At 46.3% G+C, this 16,245-nt stretch overlaps 1 protein-coding gene across 3 annotated transcripts in view; it reads left to right on the top strand.

Moving 5' to 3' along the window:
* The window catches only part of LOC147029149 (uncharacterized), a 141,610-nt gene that overhangs the window by 82,530 nt on the left and 42,835 nt on the right, over nt 1-16,245 (top strand). The window contains exon 5 of one of the 3 annotated variants that reach the window (XR_015056807.1): nt 7,543-9,640. The exons of the other annotated variants lie outside the window; for them this stretch is intronic. The gene's annotated coding sequence lies outside the window, so the exon portion shown is untranslated. Of the gene's footprint in view, nt 1-7,542; nt 9,641-16,245 lie in introns of those variants that run through there. 3 annotated transcript variants of the gene reach the window in all.

Genomic DNA, 16,245 nt, shown 5'->3' with positions numbered 1-16,245 from the left:
CAATGACACCATTCACTAACTTTTACCATGCCCAGTAGAGAATATATAGCCTCCTGAAGGTAGGGCAGTTTTTGCAAACTTTGAAGTCACGTGACGCGAAAGCGAAATTCGAAAATCTGTCCCGACCAAATTTAGATATTGTCCCATACATTCATATGCCACAATCAAATTCAAGATCGCTTGAGAAATGTAGGAGGCGATAGATTTTGAAATCGTCATTTTCGCATTTTTTGCCAACTTTGAAGTCACGTGACACGAAAACGAAAGCAAATATCGAAAATCCGGCCCAAACAAATTTAGATATTGTCCCAAAGAGAGATTCATATGCTATAATCAAATTCAAGATCGCTTGAGAAATGGCAGAGGAGATAGAATTTGAAAATCGTCATTTTCGCAACTTCAAAGGCCTCCTGACCTTGACCTTGACTTTCGGTGACCTTGAAAGTCATACCATCGTGTACGTCTCATCGACCTCTATCAGGATCACCAATGACCAGATCTGCCGCTTCAACTTCATTGTGAACGGACGGACGGATCGAAGGACATTGACACCCATATGATTAGATCATGCTCGAAGAGATGACCAAAAAAGGACTGTGATTATTTTGGGGGAAGAAGTGCTTTAATCAAGCTCAACCTTTCATCGTCTCAATTTTACATTTGCTTGTATGAGAGGGAAGGGGATAGGTGGGGAGAAAATCAGTCTCAATTTTACATTTGCTTGTACGGGAGGGAAGGGGATAGGTGGGGAGAAAATCAGTCTCCTATTTTGGGCTTTTAGCGCTTGTGTCAGAAAGTTTTTTTTCCTTTTCCCCATTCATTTGAATGGGAGACCGAGAAACCCCATTTATCATCTATTGTGGGTATTTCAGGACATAGTTTCTGGGAGATTGTGGAGGGGGAGCAGTCCTGGGGTAATCAGGGTAAATGGCGAGGGGGAGGGGGACCCTGTTCCTGAGAGGGGGGCCACCTATGCCAACAAGACATCAGTGTGAAAGCCACCACACTGCCTGCATGTCTCCGTAATGGCTGCTGTTCGGCCCCGTCCCCACATACTCTTCTTCATTGTGGTGAACTGGACTGCAAGCGTTATTGTTTGTTCACTGGAACCATATCCTGATGTCGTGATGTGACTTTTATGCTTCGTGTTGGAACACTCATTTTAAACCATTGGGTCAATTTGATCGCATTTATGGCAGATTATGATGGAGTGTTTTCACATTTGTGTTATTGGCTGCACTTTTGGCCATCAGAGGCCGCCAGTGGCTTGCTGGTCGTGCAATGAAGAGCAAGGATGTGGAGGGATGATTTTGGAAAAATGGCTGCCCATTCAAATGTGAACACAATGAGGAGCTTCGAAGCAACTTTCGAGTGAAGTGATAAGCTTTTTAAAGTCATACCTTTTATTCTCGAGCATTTTCTGAATTACCAAGACTTAAAAATCCACCAGAATGCATCGCTAAAGTACCACAACGAGAAATCGCTAAAACGCCAATTTGTACTTCTTTTTTCTGCTTCTTCTCATCTCAAAACAATGTAAAACTGTAGCCCAACCTCCCTAAATAACTGCTCAAGCTATGATGGTGATTCCAATGATTCCCTCTCAATGGTGAGGAATCATTTCAGAAATTAAATAATTATCGTATCCTGATCTGGATTCAGATCTTCACCAAAATTGAGTCAATTCGTCCTTCCGCTCCCCTCGTGCTGCCTTCGTCTTTCGCTCCCCTCTCACTCCCCTCTCGCTGCCTTGGCCTTCCTCTCCCCTTGCACAGCCTTCACCTTCCCTTCCCCTCCCAGAGTGCTGCCTTCGTCTTCCCCTCAGGCTGCCTCCCCATTCCCTCCCCTTACGCTGCCTCCCCATTCCTTCCCCTCACGCGACCTCCCAATTCCCTCCCCTCATGCTGCCTCCCCATTCCCTCTCCTCACACTGCCTCCCCATTCCCTCCCTCACGCTGCCTCCCCATTCCCTCCTTCACGCTGCCTCCCCATTCCCTCCCCTCACCCTGCCTCCTTATTCCCTCCCCTCACGCTGCCTCCTTATTCCCTCCCCTCACGCTTCCTCCTTATTCCCTCCCCTCACGATCCCTCCTTATTCCCTCCCCTCACGCTGCCTCCTTATTCCCTCCCCTCACGCTGAATCCTTATTCCCTCCCCTCACGCTGCCTCGCCATTCCCTCCCCACACGCTGCCTCCCCATTCCCTCCCCTTACGCTGCCTCCCCATTCCCTCCCCTTACGCTGCCTCCCCATTCCCTCCCCTCACGCTGCCTCCCCATTCCCTCCCCTCATGCTTCATCCACATTCCCTCACCTCACGCTTCCTCCCCATTTCCTCCCCTCAAGCTGCCTCCCCAGTCCCTCCCCTTACGCTGCCTCCCCATTCCCTCCCCACACGGTCTTCCCTCCTCACGCTCATGCTGACCCTCCCTCCTCACACTGCCTTCCGCTCCCTTGCAATGCCATCCGCTCCACTCGAGCTGACTTCGCCTTCTCCTTGCCTCATGCTGCCTTCGCCTGCCCCTTCCCTCATGCTGCCTTTGCCTTCTCCTCCCCTCGTGCTGCCTTTGCCTTTCACTCCCCTCACGCTGCCTTCCCCTCTCTGTAATGACAGACACAATGGGATCACGATGGCCAGTCCAGCTGCCAGATTTATTGGTGCATGCGAACAACATGTGCAGGCCAGACAAATACAACCAATCAAACAAGCATACTATTCAGAAATATCATGACACCTCCCCTTTCCTTATGAAGAGAAAGACTGAAAATTGCGAAGCAGGTTTATGTTCCACGAAAATAGCAAAAACAAACTTCATAACCAGCTTTCGAACACTGAAATGCCATGCTCTATGGCTTGATAGAATGTCGTCCTTCAGCATTTGAGGCAAGGCCATGTGATCTGCAGCTCGGAGGTTGAGGAAATGGGGAGTTCTTTTAACTTGAAGGTGGCGTTGGTGCCATATCCACGGTGCTCTGAGCTTCCTCTGGAGGAATGTTTAATTATCCAAGGTCCGGAAGTGTGAGAATGGTCATGGACTCAGATGGAAATTTCCGCAGGTGTTGCCTGTTGCGGCAGTAGGATCTTCCGTTGGCCATGGTAACTCGGTACGATCTTGGTGTGGAACGTTTTCTGGATACGACTCCATGTACCCAGCCTTGTCTGGTCTTGACATGGACAGCATCACCAATTTGGAGCTCCATAAGAGATTTCGCCCCTCTTTCATATAATTTGGTGTTCTGCCTCTGATGGTCCCGGAGCTGCTGACAAGCATCTGATGTGATGCCTGGCTGAAGACTTTGAATGTGTGCAGGTAATTTATCCATTCGCCTCCTGGTCATCAAGAGTTGAGCTGGAGAGAATGTCATTCCACAAGCAGGAGAGTTGTGGTCGGCAAGGATTGTGAGTTGAATGTCAGTGCCGTCATGTGCCTTTCACAGAGCCTGTTTCATTATCTCAATCACATGCTCAGTTTGGTCGTTGGGTTGCGGATATGTTGGGGTTGAGGTTGTGAACATCATTAATTTTCTGAACATTATTAATTTCTCCAAAGTCCTTAATTTCTGCGCTACCAAAGGGAACATTGTCGGTAAATACCTCTTCCGGTATGCCATGGCATGAAAAGTTCGCTTTCATTGCTGAGTTGACCGCAGAAGCCATGAGCCCATTTAGCTGTGACACCTCAGGAAATTTTGAGAAGTCGTCCAGCAGAATGAGATGGTCTTTTCCACCGAAGTGAAATATATCGGCATCCAGCTTCTGCCACAGGCAGTCAGGGAAACTGTGCGGGAGGAGTGGCTCTTTCTGATTGGCAGGCCAAATTCTGGCACAGACCCCACGCTCAGCAACACGTGATTCCATGTCTCTTGAGATGCCCAGCCAGTACGGGATGGGTCTTGCACACGTCTTGCACCTTCCAGCTCAGAGATGCTCTTTGCAAATTTGAGCCAGCATGTCCTGTTGCATTGCAGCTGGAACGAAAAACCGCTCGCCACAGAACAGCAAACCTTCAGACTGATTGATGTTCTCCTGAACAGGCCAGAATGGTTTCACAACCAGACACTCTGGCTCAATGGGCAGGCCAGCCTTGTGTGATGGTTGTGCTGAGCTGTTGAAGCGCTGGATCGAGCGATGTCTCACGTTGCAGTTCCTTCATTCTTCCAGTTCTGATGGGAAGGTCAGTAGCCAATTGATGGATGCAAAGTTGGATGTCGTCTTCCAGCGTCTGATTGTGTTGTGGCAAGCTCAATAGTGCTCTGGAGAGTGTTCAGCAGGTATGAGAGACCGAGAGGCATGTGCTATAGCCATCCTGCAGCAGGCAAGCGCACATCCCAGCTGAAGATGCATCAGTTTGAAGGATTGCGAGCTTTGTGGGGTCAAAGAATTTCAACACTGGGTGCTTGGCAATTGAGCATTTTAACAGCTGGTACACCGCATCATGCTCTCCGTGCCATTCCCAGGCTGCATCTTCCTTTAGCAGCTGATGCAATGGTGTTGTGATGGTCGACACGATGGGTGTGAACCCACCGAGGTAATGAACTACAGCCAGAACTCCCTGCAGCTGGAGACGTGACTGAGGAGTTGGCAGTTCCAACATGGCTTGCACCTTGTCTTCATCCAGGCGAACCCCAGCAGAGTACATGACCCATGTATTTTACCTCTGCAACATTCCACTGGATTTTGTTTTGGTTGAATTCTACGTTTTTCTGTCATACCTGGTCCAGTACCTTGCGTGCACTGGCATCGTGCTCATTCGAGGTGCTTGCAGCAGGAATCATGTCATCTGCGATGCAGAAGACCACATCAATGTCTCCAAATGTGCTCTCATTCCTCTCTTCGAGAACTTCACTGGCTGACATCATACCGAACGGCAAACAGTGAAAACGACGACGCCCCAGAAGAGAATTAAAAGTGCACTTGAGGGCATTCTCTTGATCCAATTGAACCTGCCAGAAAGAGTCCTTTTTCTCAACTGAAGACCTTTCCGGCAAGCTGACCCATGACTTCAACTGTTGTCGGGATGGGGTGGTGCTCATGCTTACTGGCCTTGTTGAGATTCCTGGGGTCGAGACACAAACACAACAATTTATCTTTCTTCTCGACGACGACAAGATTACAAGATTATGCACCCAGTCCGTTGGTCCATCCACTTTGGAAATGATACCCTGTGCCTCCATGTCAAGCAGTTTGGCCTTAAAGCACTCATGTAGGCTGAGAGGCACACGTTGAGGTGGGTCACTGACTGGCTGAATAGACGGATCCAGTTCAATGTGGTGTGTGTCGAACATCCCCAGGCTCGTGAACAAATCTGCAGAATCAGCCTTGACTTTGTCCAATGAAAGGTCAGGCTGTGGTGAAGTTACTGACGTCACAGCCTCGACAGACAGCAAGTGACTTGGGGTCTTTCTGCATGAGACTCAGGCCTGTCGATGCTTGAAGACTGAGAATAGGAGGTGCTTTGGTGTCGACCACATCGAAGTCGAAGCGCCCCTTTGGTGAAACAGCAGTGCATTGCAGCTTGGCCACTCCATGATGATGGATGGTGCCCTCACTATAGCTTTTCAATAGGATCATTGAGTTAATAGTCTTGACTGGCTTTTCCATGGAATCAAATATTGTGCGAGGGAGTATTGATACAATGTGCTCCAGTCAACCTTCACCTTTACCTTCTGGCCATTAATGTTGATGGTTGCAAACCAAGAGACATCTGGCTTCATGACCTGCATGTCTCCTACCAGCAGTGTAGACACGTCATCGATGTACAAGTCACGAAGACCCGGCAGTTCGGGCGATGCCGTGATCGTCGCCAATGCATGAACAGGCTTGGATAACCGGTCCAGATGGCATCAGCCCACATGTCCTAAAAACCTGCTCATCTCCTCTTGCTCACCCTCTCTCTGTTCTATTCAACCTCTCATTTGCTCAAGGTCATCTGCCATCTCCGAGGAAATCAGCAAAAATTTCCGCTCTGCATGAAAAAGGTGCAAAAACAGATCCCTGCAACTACAGACCAATCAGCCTTTTCCCGAGGTTATGGAATCCATAATCGCTTCAGACATTAAATCCTTCCCCTTCTCCAATGGCCTAATTTCCAATCATCAATATGGTTTCAGACCAGGTCACTCGACCCTGGATATGCTGCTTCTGCTCTCCCAACAATGGATGGAGGTCCTCGATGCCGGACATGAAATCAGAGCCACATCCCGAGACATATCGCATGCTTTTGACATGGGATCGCACCCTGCCCTGCTCACCAAACTCTGTTCAATTGGTATCCAAGGCTATCTCCACTCATGGCTCGCAGACTTCCTTACCCCCGCCCCTCCCCCCTTGCTGTGCGTTATGTGTTTGCTCTCATACGAGCTTCGACAAGGTATACAACCAAAAAAAAGAAATTGTTGGCAGACCTCCACAAAATGGTTCTGCTAATTACAGTTCCTGCAGCATTTCCCAAAGGCAGGCCATTGGTGAGGTTGATCAATCCGCCCACAGTTCCCACACTTTTGGGTGTCCTTATTGCTCTGAGTCAACCCAGGCTTGGGTGCGAAGGGACCCTTGCCAGCAGACTTGAAACTGCAGCCCCCTTGGCGGAGAATCGAGTCAATGTCTTGGGAGAGCCCGGTGGAAGCAGCCGATGTGGGAGACGACATCATGGCCCTGGCATGCGATCCACTCAACTCAGCAGCCAAACAGAGTTGTCGTTTTTCAACGTCAGTCTCGGTTCACGTAAGAGACGCTCTTTTCAGGCGAGGTTGTGCATGGAAAACATGATTTAATCTCTGATCATGTTATAAGTCTCAGCGAATTTGCATGCCTTCGCCATGATGTGCAGATTCTTCAAGTACGATTCGAATGACTGATCTTCAGACTCGGCGAATTCCCAGAACTTGAATCGCTCAAAGACAAGGTTCTTCTGCTGGTTGCAGTGCATGTCAAATGCCTTTGACGGTGTTGAATATCTTCGAAGCAAATGCTGACTCAAACGGGAGCTTCTTGTGTTCGTCCACAGCATCTGGTCCAACTCAGTTCAGCAAGATGGTGACCTTTCGACTGTTGCTCGTCGACTCGAGGCCGACAGGCTCAAGATACCAGTCAAGGTCCTGACTCCAGCATCGCCATTTCTCAGCTACATTCCCATCAAGCCGGAGATAACCAGGCGGTATAAATTCCATCACCGTTGAGGAAGAAAACACCAAATCTCTAACACCATGTAATTAGGGTTGGGTAAATAGTGAAGTTTTTTCGGTTAAGTGTCTTCGCATAGCATTTTCTATGGCCATTTTCGATGCTGAATCTGAAAACGTTAGAATTTTTTTTTTTACCTCTGATGACTTTTGACCCCCAGAACTTTAATTTATTCAAAATGGCGACCAAAAATGATATTTTTATGAATTTCTTCCCAAATGAGAGAAAATAAGGCTTGTAATATATCAATTTATAGGTTTTTACGATCAGTAAATACGAAAATGACACTTATGAAACGATTTCATTATTTTTAAAACAGCACAATATTTTGCTAAAATTGAACTGTTTTTGTCATTCTCAGATCAACAGAAGACCGAGATCACACCAGTGCCACCAACAAAAGTTCATTAATGTTATCCTGCACGGATTCATCGGGTTTGATCGCATTCTTAATAGAGTTGTGTTGCTCGGTCAAACTGAACTTTTGAGTGCGGAATTTCCCTGCTTCATCCTTCACAAATCTTTGTTGGCATATTCTGGGGCAACAGTTAAGCATAAATATGTTTTCTACTAGAAGTTCTTTCTCCGATAGTGTACTCAGTAAATCTAGACTGTTTGGGGTCAAAGGTCCTTTGTGCTTTTTGCAAGTTTGAATAGTATTCAATAGCCTCGTATTTTTCTTTTTCTTCAAGTCTTCCTTTTTCCTTCGGACCAGTCCTTTTGATGCTCGTACAGTCAAAATGAAATCTTTCTCCAGCTTTCTAACAGCAACAGTCTGTTCTGATTTATGGGCCCATTTAAATCGTTCCTTTGTCTCTTCGCGTCTCATCTCTATGAAGGCTGAGTCGACCAAAAGCCCATTCGTGGCAATGATATTCTTCCTGGACATGGACATTACTGATTCCGTTTCTCTACTGACTTTTATTCGATTATCAAGATGGGCCAATTCAGATTCACAACCTAAGTTTGTGATGGGGGCTAGTTCCATTTTTGAGTAGTTCGGAGAGGGCATATCCTCTGTTCCTTCTGCATTAGGTACCCGTGGTATTTCTGAGAAGAATTTCATTTCAGAGAGCTGGCGATGTAAGGAATCGATGACTTCGTCGACCACAGCAGCCAGAAGGCATTCTTTCCCACTCCCATTCCTTGAATTATCACAGATTTCAGGCAGTTCGGGTAGTTTCTTTGCAAAAAAAGTCCTTCACTCCTCCCCAGTTTCTCTGTCCTCGGTATATGTCTTTTTCACCCTTGTCATGAATGCCCAAAAGTTTCATCAACGGGAATATGACAATATTTCCAACTTGTTCGTACACCTCGAAGCATAAAATGAACCAAGGACCAGCTTATTCGATTGGGATACACATCCTTTGAAATCCAATCGTCACACACTTCTTCTGCGACCACATTCCTTGCATCATTCTTGCTAATTTTATTCTGTCCCTTTTCTACAGTCCTGCATAAATGAATCAATTGACGTAGCAAGTATATTCCAGGGGGTAGTTTAGATTTTACTTCATATTCAGGCACTTCCTTGTGCATTTCACCAAGCAGTTCTTTCTGAGCACTGCTCCTCATTTTTGAAACACTGGATCTTGGTCCGTCAGTCATGATTGATGAGTCTGCAACGATAAAAAGTACACTTCATTTTTATTGTGTTGAGAAAACAGTTTGGTTGGCATCCGAATCTGGAAAGACAAAATGGATAATTAAAATATTCATAATCAGGATAGTTTTTGTCAAAAATCATTTTACATCACATTTTTGGCCCTAAATTACTTGATTTCGGTCCTATGCAACATCCAATCAATTTGAGAATGTGATTAGCGTATTCCTTGGCCTGAAAAACATATGAAATGATTTATTACAAGCCTTATTAGTCACATTTGAGAAGGAAAGCATGAAAAAGGTCAATTTTTGGCAGCCATTTTGAATAAATTAAAGTTCCAGGGATAAAGGTCATCGGAGGTCAAAAAAAATTCGACCGGATTCGGATTCAGCATGGAAAACGGCCGTCGAGAATGCTATGCACAAAATTTCAATCATATTTACCCAACCCTAATGTAATGACGATGGACATGATGAGATCACAGCCTGGACCAACTGCCGGATTTATTGGCGCACAACACATACAGGCCAGATAAATATATCCAATCAAACAAGCACATGATTCACAATATCATTACACTCCCCTCATGCTTCCTTCGCATTCCGCTCCACTCGTGTTGCCTTCCCCTCCCCTCGTGTTGCCTCCCCTTCCCTCGTGTTTCCTTCCCCTCCCCTCGTGTTGCCTTCCCCTCCCCTCGTGTTGCCTTCCCCTCCCCTCGTGTTGCCTTCCCCTTCCCTCACGTTAACTTCCTCCCAAATCTCCTCCACCCCCACCCCTTCAACCTCTCTTGGCGGTGTGTGAACGTTCTTTAGAATGACCCGTTTGAACGTGATGTTTTAATAAACTGAATTTCCTTCAATCCTGGAGCAATGTCGGTGGAACTGGATCATCCCCTCTCTCCCTCCTTGTCTTCACCCAAGTCCTTTCACAGGCATGTCCAGATACCCCCCCCTCTTTCTCCCAACAACCCCCTCCATATCATGTTACCGTTATGTTTCGTTTTTTCCTCACAAACTCCATGATGTCCGATATGGAACAAATTTGGAATGGAACATCAGAACAGGAAGGTCTCAGGGGGTTGTGCTCCCTCTCGGGATCCTCCTCCGACAAGAGGTTTCAAAAAGAGTTTTGCCTCAAATTCATTTTAAAATTTTCTCAGAAACCGATGGCCAGATACAGAACAAACTCTTCATGAAACATTAGGACCACGTCGTTAATATAAGTTGTGCTCTCCATGGCCGGACCCCTGCAGGACGGGGGGTGGTGAATGGCCCCTTCCCCCCTAAGCCCTCATTTTCACCCCTCCTCTTCGGGAAATAACCGACATTCCCCCACGGGGTTATTTTTTCATTGTAATCTGACATTTCAGCTTTATGTCGCCATGTTGTTATGTTCAGCTTGTAAGTTGTAAAAGTTAAAAATAACAAAACCCCCCATAATGTGATGTCTGTCACTTTTATCCCCTGATTGGATATTTTACAAATCGCACCTGATCCGAGGTGAACAGGACAAGCTGATTCAGTGTTGGTTCAGGTGCGGATCCAGATCCACCCTCTCAGTCCGTTAAAAACCTGGAGTGTTCCCCTTGGTGGAGGTACGTGCTCCATCGAGTGCCGTTCTCGTTCCCTTTTTTGTTTTCAGCACCAGGAGATCGATCGGTGGTGATTTAGTTCACTTACAAATTTAGTTTACAAAAAGTTACAAAAAAAAAAGTTACTTCACTTACAAAAAAAAAATTACAAATTTACAAATTTTAGTTCACTTACAAATCCTGCACAGCTGACATTTTATCGCGAACGTCGTGAGCTTCATACTCAACGCGTGCACATGAGAGAATAGGAAACACCAACAACAACACAATACCCTGGCAATTTGGAATCCGTGTCGTCGGCGATGACCCTTTTGCTTCTGGTTTTTGTCATGGGGAATGATGCGTCCCTGGAGATGAAGGCATCGTCGGAGACATGAAAGACCCAAATATCATACATGGTGTATATTTCCTCCACTGATTTTAATAAAGATATCTCCCGCATCATCAAAAAATAATTTTTTTAATCGTGATTTACATTATTTGATCGCTGATCCCGAATCCAGGCCGAAGTAACCGGAAATTGCAGCATCGAACGTCAGAAGAATTCTTCGTTCGCTTCTTGGCTTTGCCTCTTCCATATTAATTTCTATTATATATTTATATGTTTACATCGATGCACTTGGGAAATAACACGTGAAATTAAATAAAAAATCGATGATTGAACAAACACCTGAAGGAAAGATTTTGTGAAAATGTTTCACTCACGGAACGTGAATGGGAGAATGGGCGGTCTGTGGCTTCAGTTGGTCACGTGACGTCTATTGGCCAATGAGTCCTTTTGCACTGTCGAGGAAACCAACCATTTGAAGGACAATGAAAGAGATTCCGTGAAGGATGGACAAGAAGAAGAAGGGGCGGAGGAGGAGGAGGAGGAGGAGGAGGAGGAGGAGGAGGAGGAGGAGGAGGAGGAAGAGGAAGAGGAAGAGGAAGAGGAAGAGGAAGAGGAAGAAACATGAGAAGAAGAAGGAACTCCTCACCATAGAGGGGGCAGCAGTGTAAAGTTATTATTATTATTATTATTTTACTTTCTAACCTTTACTTCCATTTTATTAATATATTTTCCGTTTTTGGTTGTAACCTTGAATTCGGGTCCGTGGAGTTTGGGGAGAATCGGGACTCTGACTCCGTCAAGAAACAACAATTCGAGAAGGAAGAAGAAGAAGAAGAGGAAGGGGAGGAAGAAAAACAATAAGTCGAAGGAGAATGTGGAGTAACAGGATAACGATTAAAAACTTCCGGGTTATCTTTTGAACCTTGTGCTGTAACTGCAACGCAGCTCGTGGTGGTCGTGGTTGTGGTGATCGTAGTCGTCGTCGTAGTGGTGGTGGTCGTGGTTGTGGTGATCGTGGTCGTGGTTGTGGTGATCGTGGTCGTCGTCGTGGTGGTCGTGGTCGTTCCTGAACTGAAGAGGTATGTTCGGAATCTCTTATTTAATTTTGAGGTTGATTTGTAAAACGTTAATTAAAAGATAAAATAATTTATTTTCGATGTTTATCTGGAATGAAGAAAAGTTAAAATAATGTTTATTAAATGTTTGTTGATTTAATGAGATGTTTGATGAAAACCTCCTTCCTAATCCCAAAAATAAAGTGATCGTGTGGATCGAAAATGTTACATTCCTGGTTAACATTTCACTAACATTCCATCCTTTGTTAAACAAACGACCACGGGCGGGAATTCCCTCCTCTGGTTCGTGATGTCGATCCGTGTCTGTGTACAACACGTGGTGCTTAATGTCTGTATACAACACGTGGTGCATAATGTCTGTGTACAACACGTGGTGCTTCGTGTCTGTAGACAACACGTGGTGCTTAATGTCTGTATACAACACGTGGTGCTTCATGTCTGTGGACAACACGTGGTGCTTCATGTCTGTGGACAACACGTGGTGCTTCATGTCTGTGGACAACACGTGGCGCTCCGCGTCGGTGAGCAACACGTGGTGCTCCACGTCGGTCTCTGAGATGAGAGGATGTGGAAGAGGTTAAGCAAGGGACATTAAAGCCCTTTGTGAACATCTCGATCTCTTGTGTTCGATTCATCAAGCTCTCCTGACCAAGAGTCCTTCGGTCAAACCTGCGCTCACGTCTGCCTGATGGGACTGCGAGAGCTACCAAGGGAAGGCTTCCATGGGTCTGCGTGATACAATGTTACACTCGTCTGAGTTGTTGGGGAAGGAGCCGGATCCACGCTCTACACAAGGAAATACAACACAGGTGGAGGCCGTTCATCCCTTCATGCCTGTGTGAACACCATACTAATTTATCCACACAAGATCCAAGGAAGAAAATAATTGATTCATGATTTTGTTTTATATATTTAATTTGTCCAACTCTTTTCTCATTACTTCTGTCTGATATGTTTATAATATCCAGTTTCCATTCCAGACAGCACTGAGCTGACGTCAAACCCGCTCAGGTGTATTGTTGTTTTTATTTTTTATTTTTATTCTTCGCCTCAATGGAGGGATCATGGGCTTGGTTAAAAGCACACACCAACCACACAACTCCCCTGAACAAGACCCCACCAACAGCACTCCATTCACATGCGCTCAAACTACCTAAAAGTCCTGGCAACACCCCTTACCCCTCTATCTCCATAACTTCCAGGCACCTATCTAATTCTAACTTAAACTTATCTTCTGTTTCTGCTGCCGTTACCTTTCCAGAGAGACCATTCCATTCATTAATTACACTCTGAATGAAAGTCCCCTGCCTTGCGACAGTCTTGACTCATCTCTCCTTTACTCTCAAGCTATTGCCCTTGGTTCTATCACCATCTACACGATTGAATAATTAATTAATATACACTTATTTTATCTCAACCTTTCATCATCTTAAACATCTCAATCATATCTCCTTGTTACCGCCTCCTTTCTAGTGTATAAAGCTCTTTTCCATCAGCTGCTCCTCATAGCTCAGTTGAGCTCTGCCTGGAATCAATCCAGTCGCCCTGCACTGAAACCTCTGTATGGCATCTTTGTCCTTCCTGAGTTGTGGTGACCAGAACTGCACACAATATTTGAGATTTCCCCTCACTAAATTCCAAAACAATGCAAACACCACCTCTTTTGATTTATAAATGATCCCCCTCAGAATACAACCGAAAACACTATTTGCTGCCGACTTACCTCCCATTTATCTTGCCACCCCAGATCCTTCTCCTGTGTGACACACTCCAACATTAACCCTTGCATCCTTTTTTTGTTTGTTTTGTACCACTGCAAACGAAAGAAATACATGTGAGGTCACCAAAATATATTTTTTTATTTCAACAATTTTCTGGAAGAGAAAACTGATTGCATTATTTGAAAAATGTGCAAGGGTGCCAATATTTTTGGCCATGACAGAATCTCCAGAGACAAATCCCTGATCTCATGATCTCCATCCATTGCTTGGAGAGTTGAAACGGCGTGTCCAAGGGAGAGTGACCAGGTCTAAATCTCAATTCATGAACTGAGACAAGGTTGTTGGAGAAAATGAAGGATTTCATAGCAACTGGATTTAAACTGTGATGCAATATATTTGCACCCTTTTTATTTCATGCTGTGATGTTGGCTGATTTCCAAGCAGATGGAAGATGAGCGATGGTAAATATAAGGGTGAAAAGAGTAGAGAGAGGAAGCGCAAAAGCTGCAGAGAAGGGATTTTAGGACACGTGAGCTGATGCCTTCTCGTCTCATTGCAGAATCAGTCGAGGGTTGCCAGAAACGCTTCCACCTTTTCAGGTGCAAAAGAGACCATTTCGGATCAGTTTGGTATGACTGGGGAGTATGGGTGGAGACAGGGAGGGTTTCAGGACACAATATTTTGATTTCTGTGGAACAATTCTCAGGCTGAATTAATATTGGCAGCTGGGGATATGGGAGACCAGTCCTTGAAGTGTTAGAAAAAGAAACCATGAATACGCAAAGCATGAATGTCGAAGCAGGTTACATTTTGTAAACCGTGAATGTTGAATCCACGAATGTCGGAGTTCCACAGTATTTGCTTTTTGATAACGTGGTATTGTTGCGAATTTGGAAAGACCCTTACACGCAACATACAGGTTCCTTTGGCACAGTTATGTTATCTTGGTAAGTACGTGTTTTATAGATAGCTCCCTTTCCCTGGTCTCGTGGGTAAATAAGTGTAAATGCGTTGCGATTGTTACCAGAATATTCCAACAGCAAAGCAACAAGGCACTGCGGCGGCACCATTCTCATGATCAGGCACGCGGAACTGGTGCTGCGAGTTTCACCAGTCACGCACATGGTCGGAGACGTGGCGGTGGGCAGAGCCACAAGCGCCTCCTCTGGAGAGTTTGCCAAGACGGGTGGTACTCTGGTACCTGCCCACCGCGCGCCTGTCCAATGGGGGGGGGGTGGACAAGGAGTCGCACGATGTTTCCTGTCTCATGAAAAGGCGAGTGAGGAGGAGAGGAATGGTCATCGGCACGGAAAAGGGCTTATAAAAGGCGGAGTCCGTGGGTTTTTCTCTCTCTCTCTTTTGGGCTCTTTTTTTTTTTTTGTCGTCTTCGTGGTGGCTCCTCAGCTCATTCGTCATCTCCGCCTGGCTCCGTTGTCCACAGCAACCATCAAGGGGTCCCTTGTGCTTGGGTTCAGCCTGCTGCTTTGATGAGGGTGCCCAGATCCCCGGAAGGACGAGGACGTCCAGCCGCGCACTCGCGGCCAGGTTGCCTGCAGCCCTGACTCCCAGCCGGACTATCCTCCTCCTCTGCTGGAGAGCCGAATAAAGACCCAGGGGGTCTATTTCTGTCTGTGTGTGGTCCCAGTCCGTTAAGTCGTAAAACTGGTTTAGTGCCTTGTTGAATATATTCGCCTTGCATTTCTTATATTCGGTTTAATTCTGCCTTCTGTGTTCCCTCATCCCCCAATTGCATCATTAAATAAACCCCAATTGTTAAATGTTCTCAGCTCGTCCGTGTCCATTTCCACCCCTGACTGAGCGTGTCACGTGTGTTGGAAATTAGAAGGGCGTTGTGCCAAAATAACAGGATAATCGGACCGACGGTTCTCGGAGATTAAGCCGCTCGGGATCGCTCATGGTACAGGCTCGCTTCGGCGGCTTGTTCCCGTACGAGTTCCGACGAGGGTGAAATTCCCCGGTAGTTGGGCCACGTGGGTATTTCGGTAAATTGACGTTGGCAATCAACCCTACCCCATGTGGTCTCCCCATTGGCGGATTTCGGTCCAAAAGGGACCCGTCTTCTCCGGACTTTTCCGGAGAAGTACGATCTATATTCCGGGCGATCGAGCCGAATCGACTTGCGGCTCCGTCTGGCAGTCGTGTCGCGGCCGACGCTCTGGCAAATTATAACAGTATTTCACTCGGCCATGAGATGCAAGCTTGGTAGGAAAAGCCAAGATAGCCATGTGAATGATGAGCAGCCTTTTTAGGTTGGCCCATGAAAGGTGTGCTCCATCCACGAATTGGTCCACAGCCCAATTGTGAGTGAAAGGGGAATGGCGTTATGTATTATCTGTGACTCAGGATCCAGAAGCTATAAGGGCGGTTGTACTTAGGGGAAGGGAGGAGTTATCCCGGAATTGACACCAAAAAGCTATGCTCCTCGGCCCGCTGTCTCTTCCAGAGCCATGCTCTCTCTGCTCCTCCAAACCAGACATTGCAGAAATAGCACGGGATGTTCTCCAGCCTGAGCTGCCAGGACTGCAGAGGGGACTCCCCCTGCACACTTTCGGATTTGTCCCAACAACACTCTTCTGTCGTGTCTGATCAGGCCCTGGGGCTTTAAAGGATCTCTGGTTCATTTGTTTGATTGAGGGGCACATCAATGGTTGTTTGTTTATGGGTTTTATTTTTGATGAGTGTGGATCAGCTCGCCACGCTCGCCTCTCCACACGGCAC

Source organism: Eptatretus burgeri, chromosome 4 (genome assembly GCF_056783735.1).
Source record: "Eptatretus burgeri isolate ZD-2024b chromosome 4, Ebu_testis_v1, whole genome shotgun sequence".
Taxonomy (NCBI): Eukaryota; Metazoa; Chordata; class Myxini; order Myxiniformes; family Myxinidae; genus Eptatretus; species Eptatretus burgeri.
This window is presented reverse-complemented; position numbering and strand designations above follow the sequence as displayed.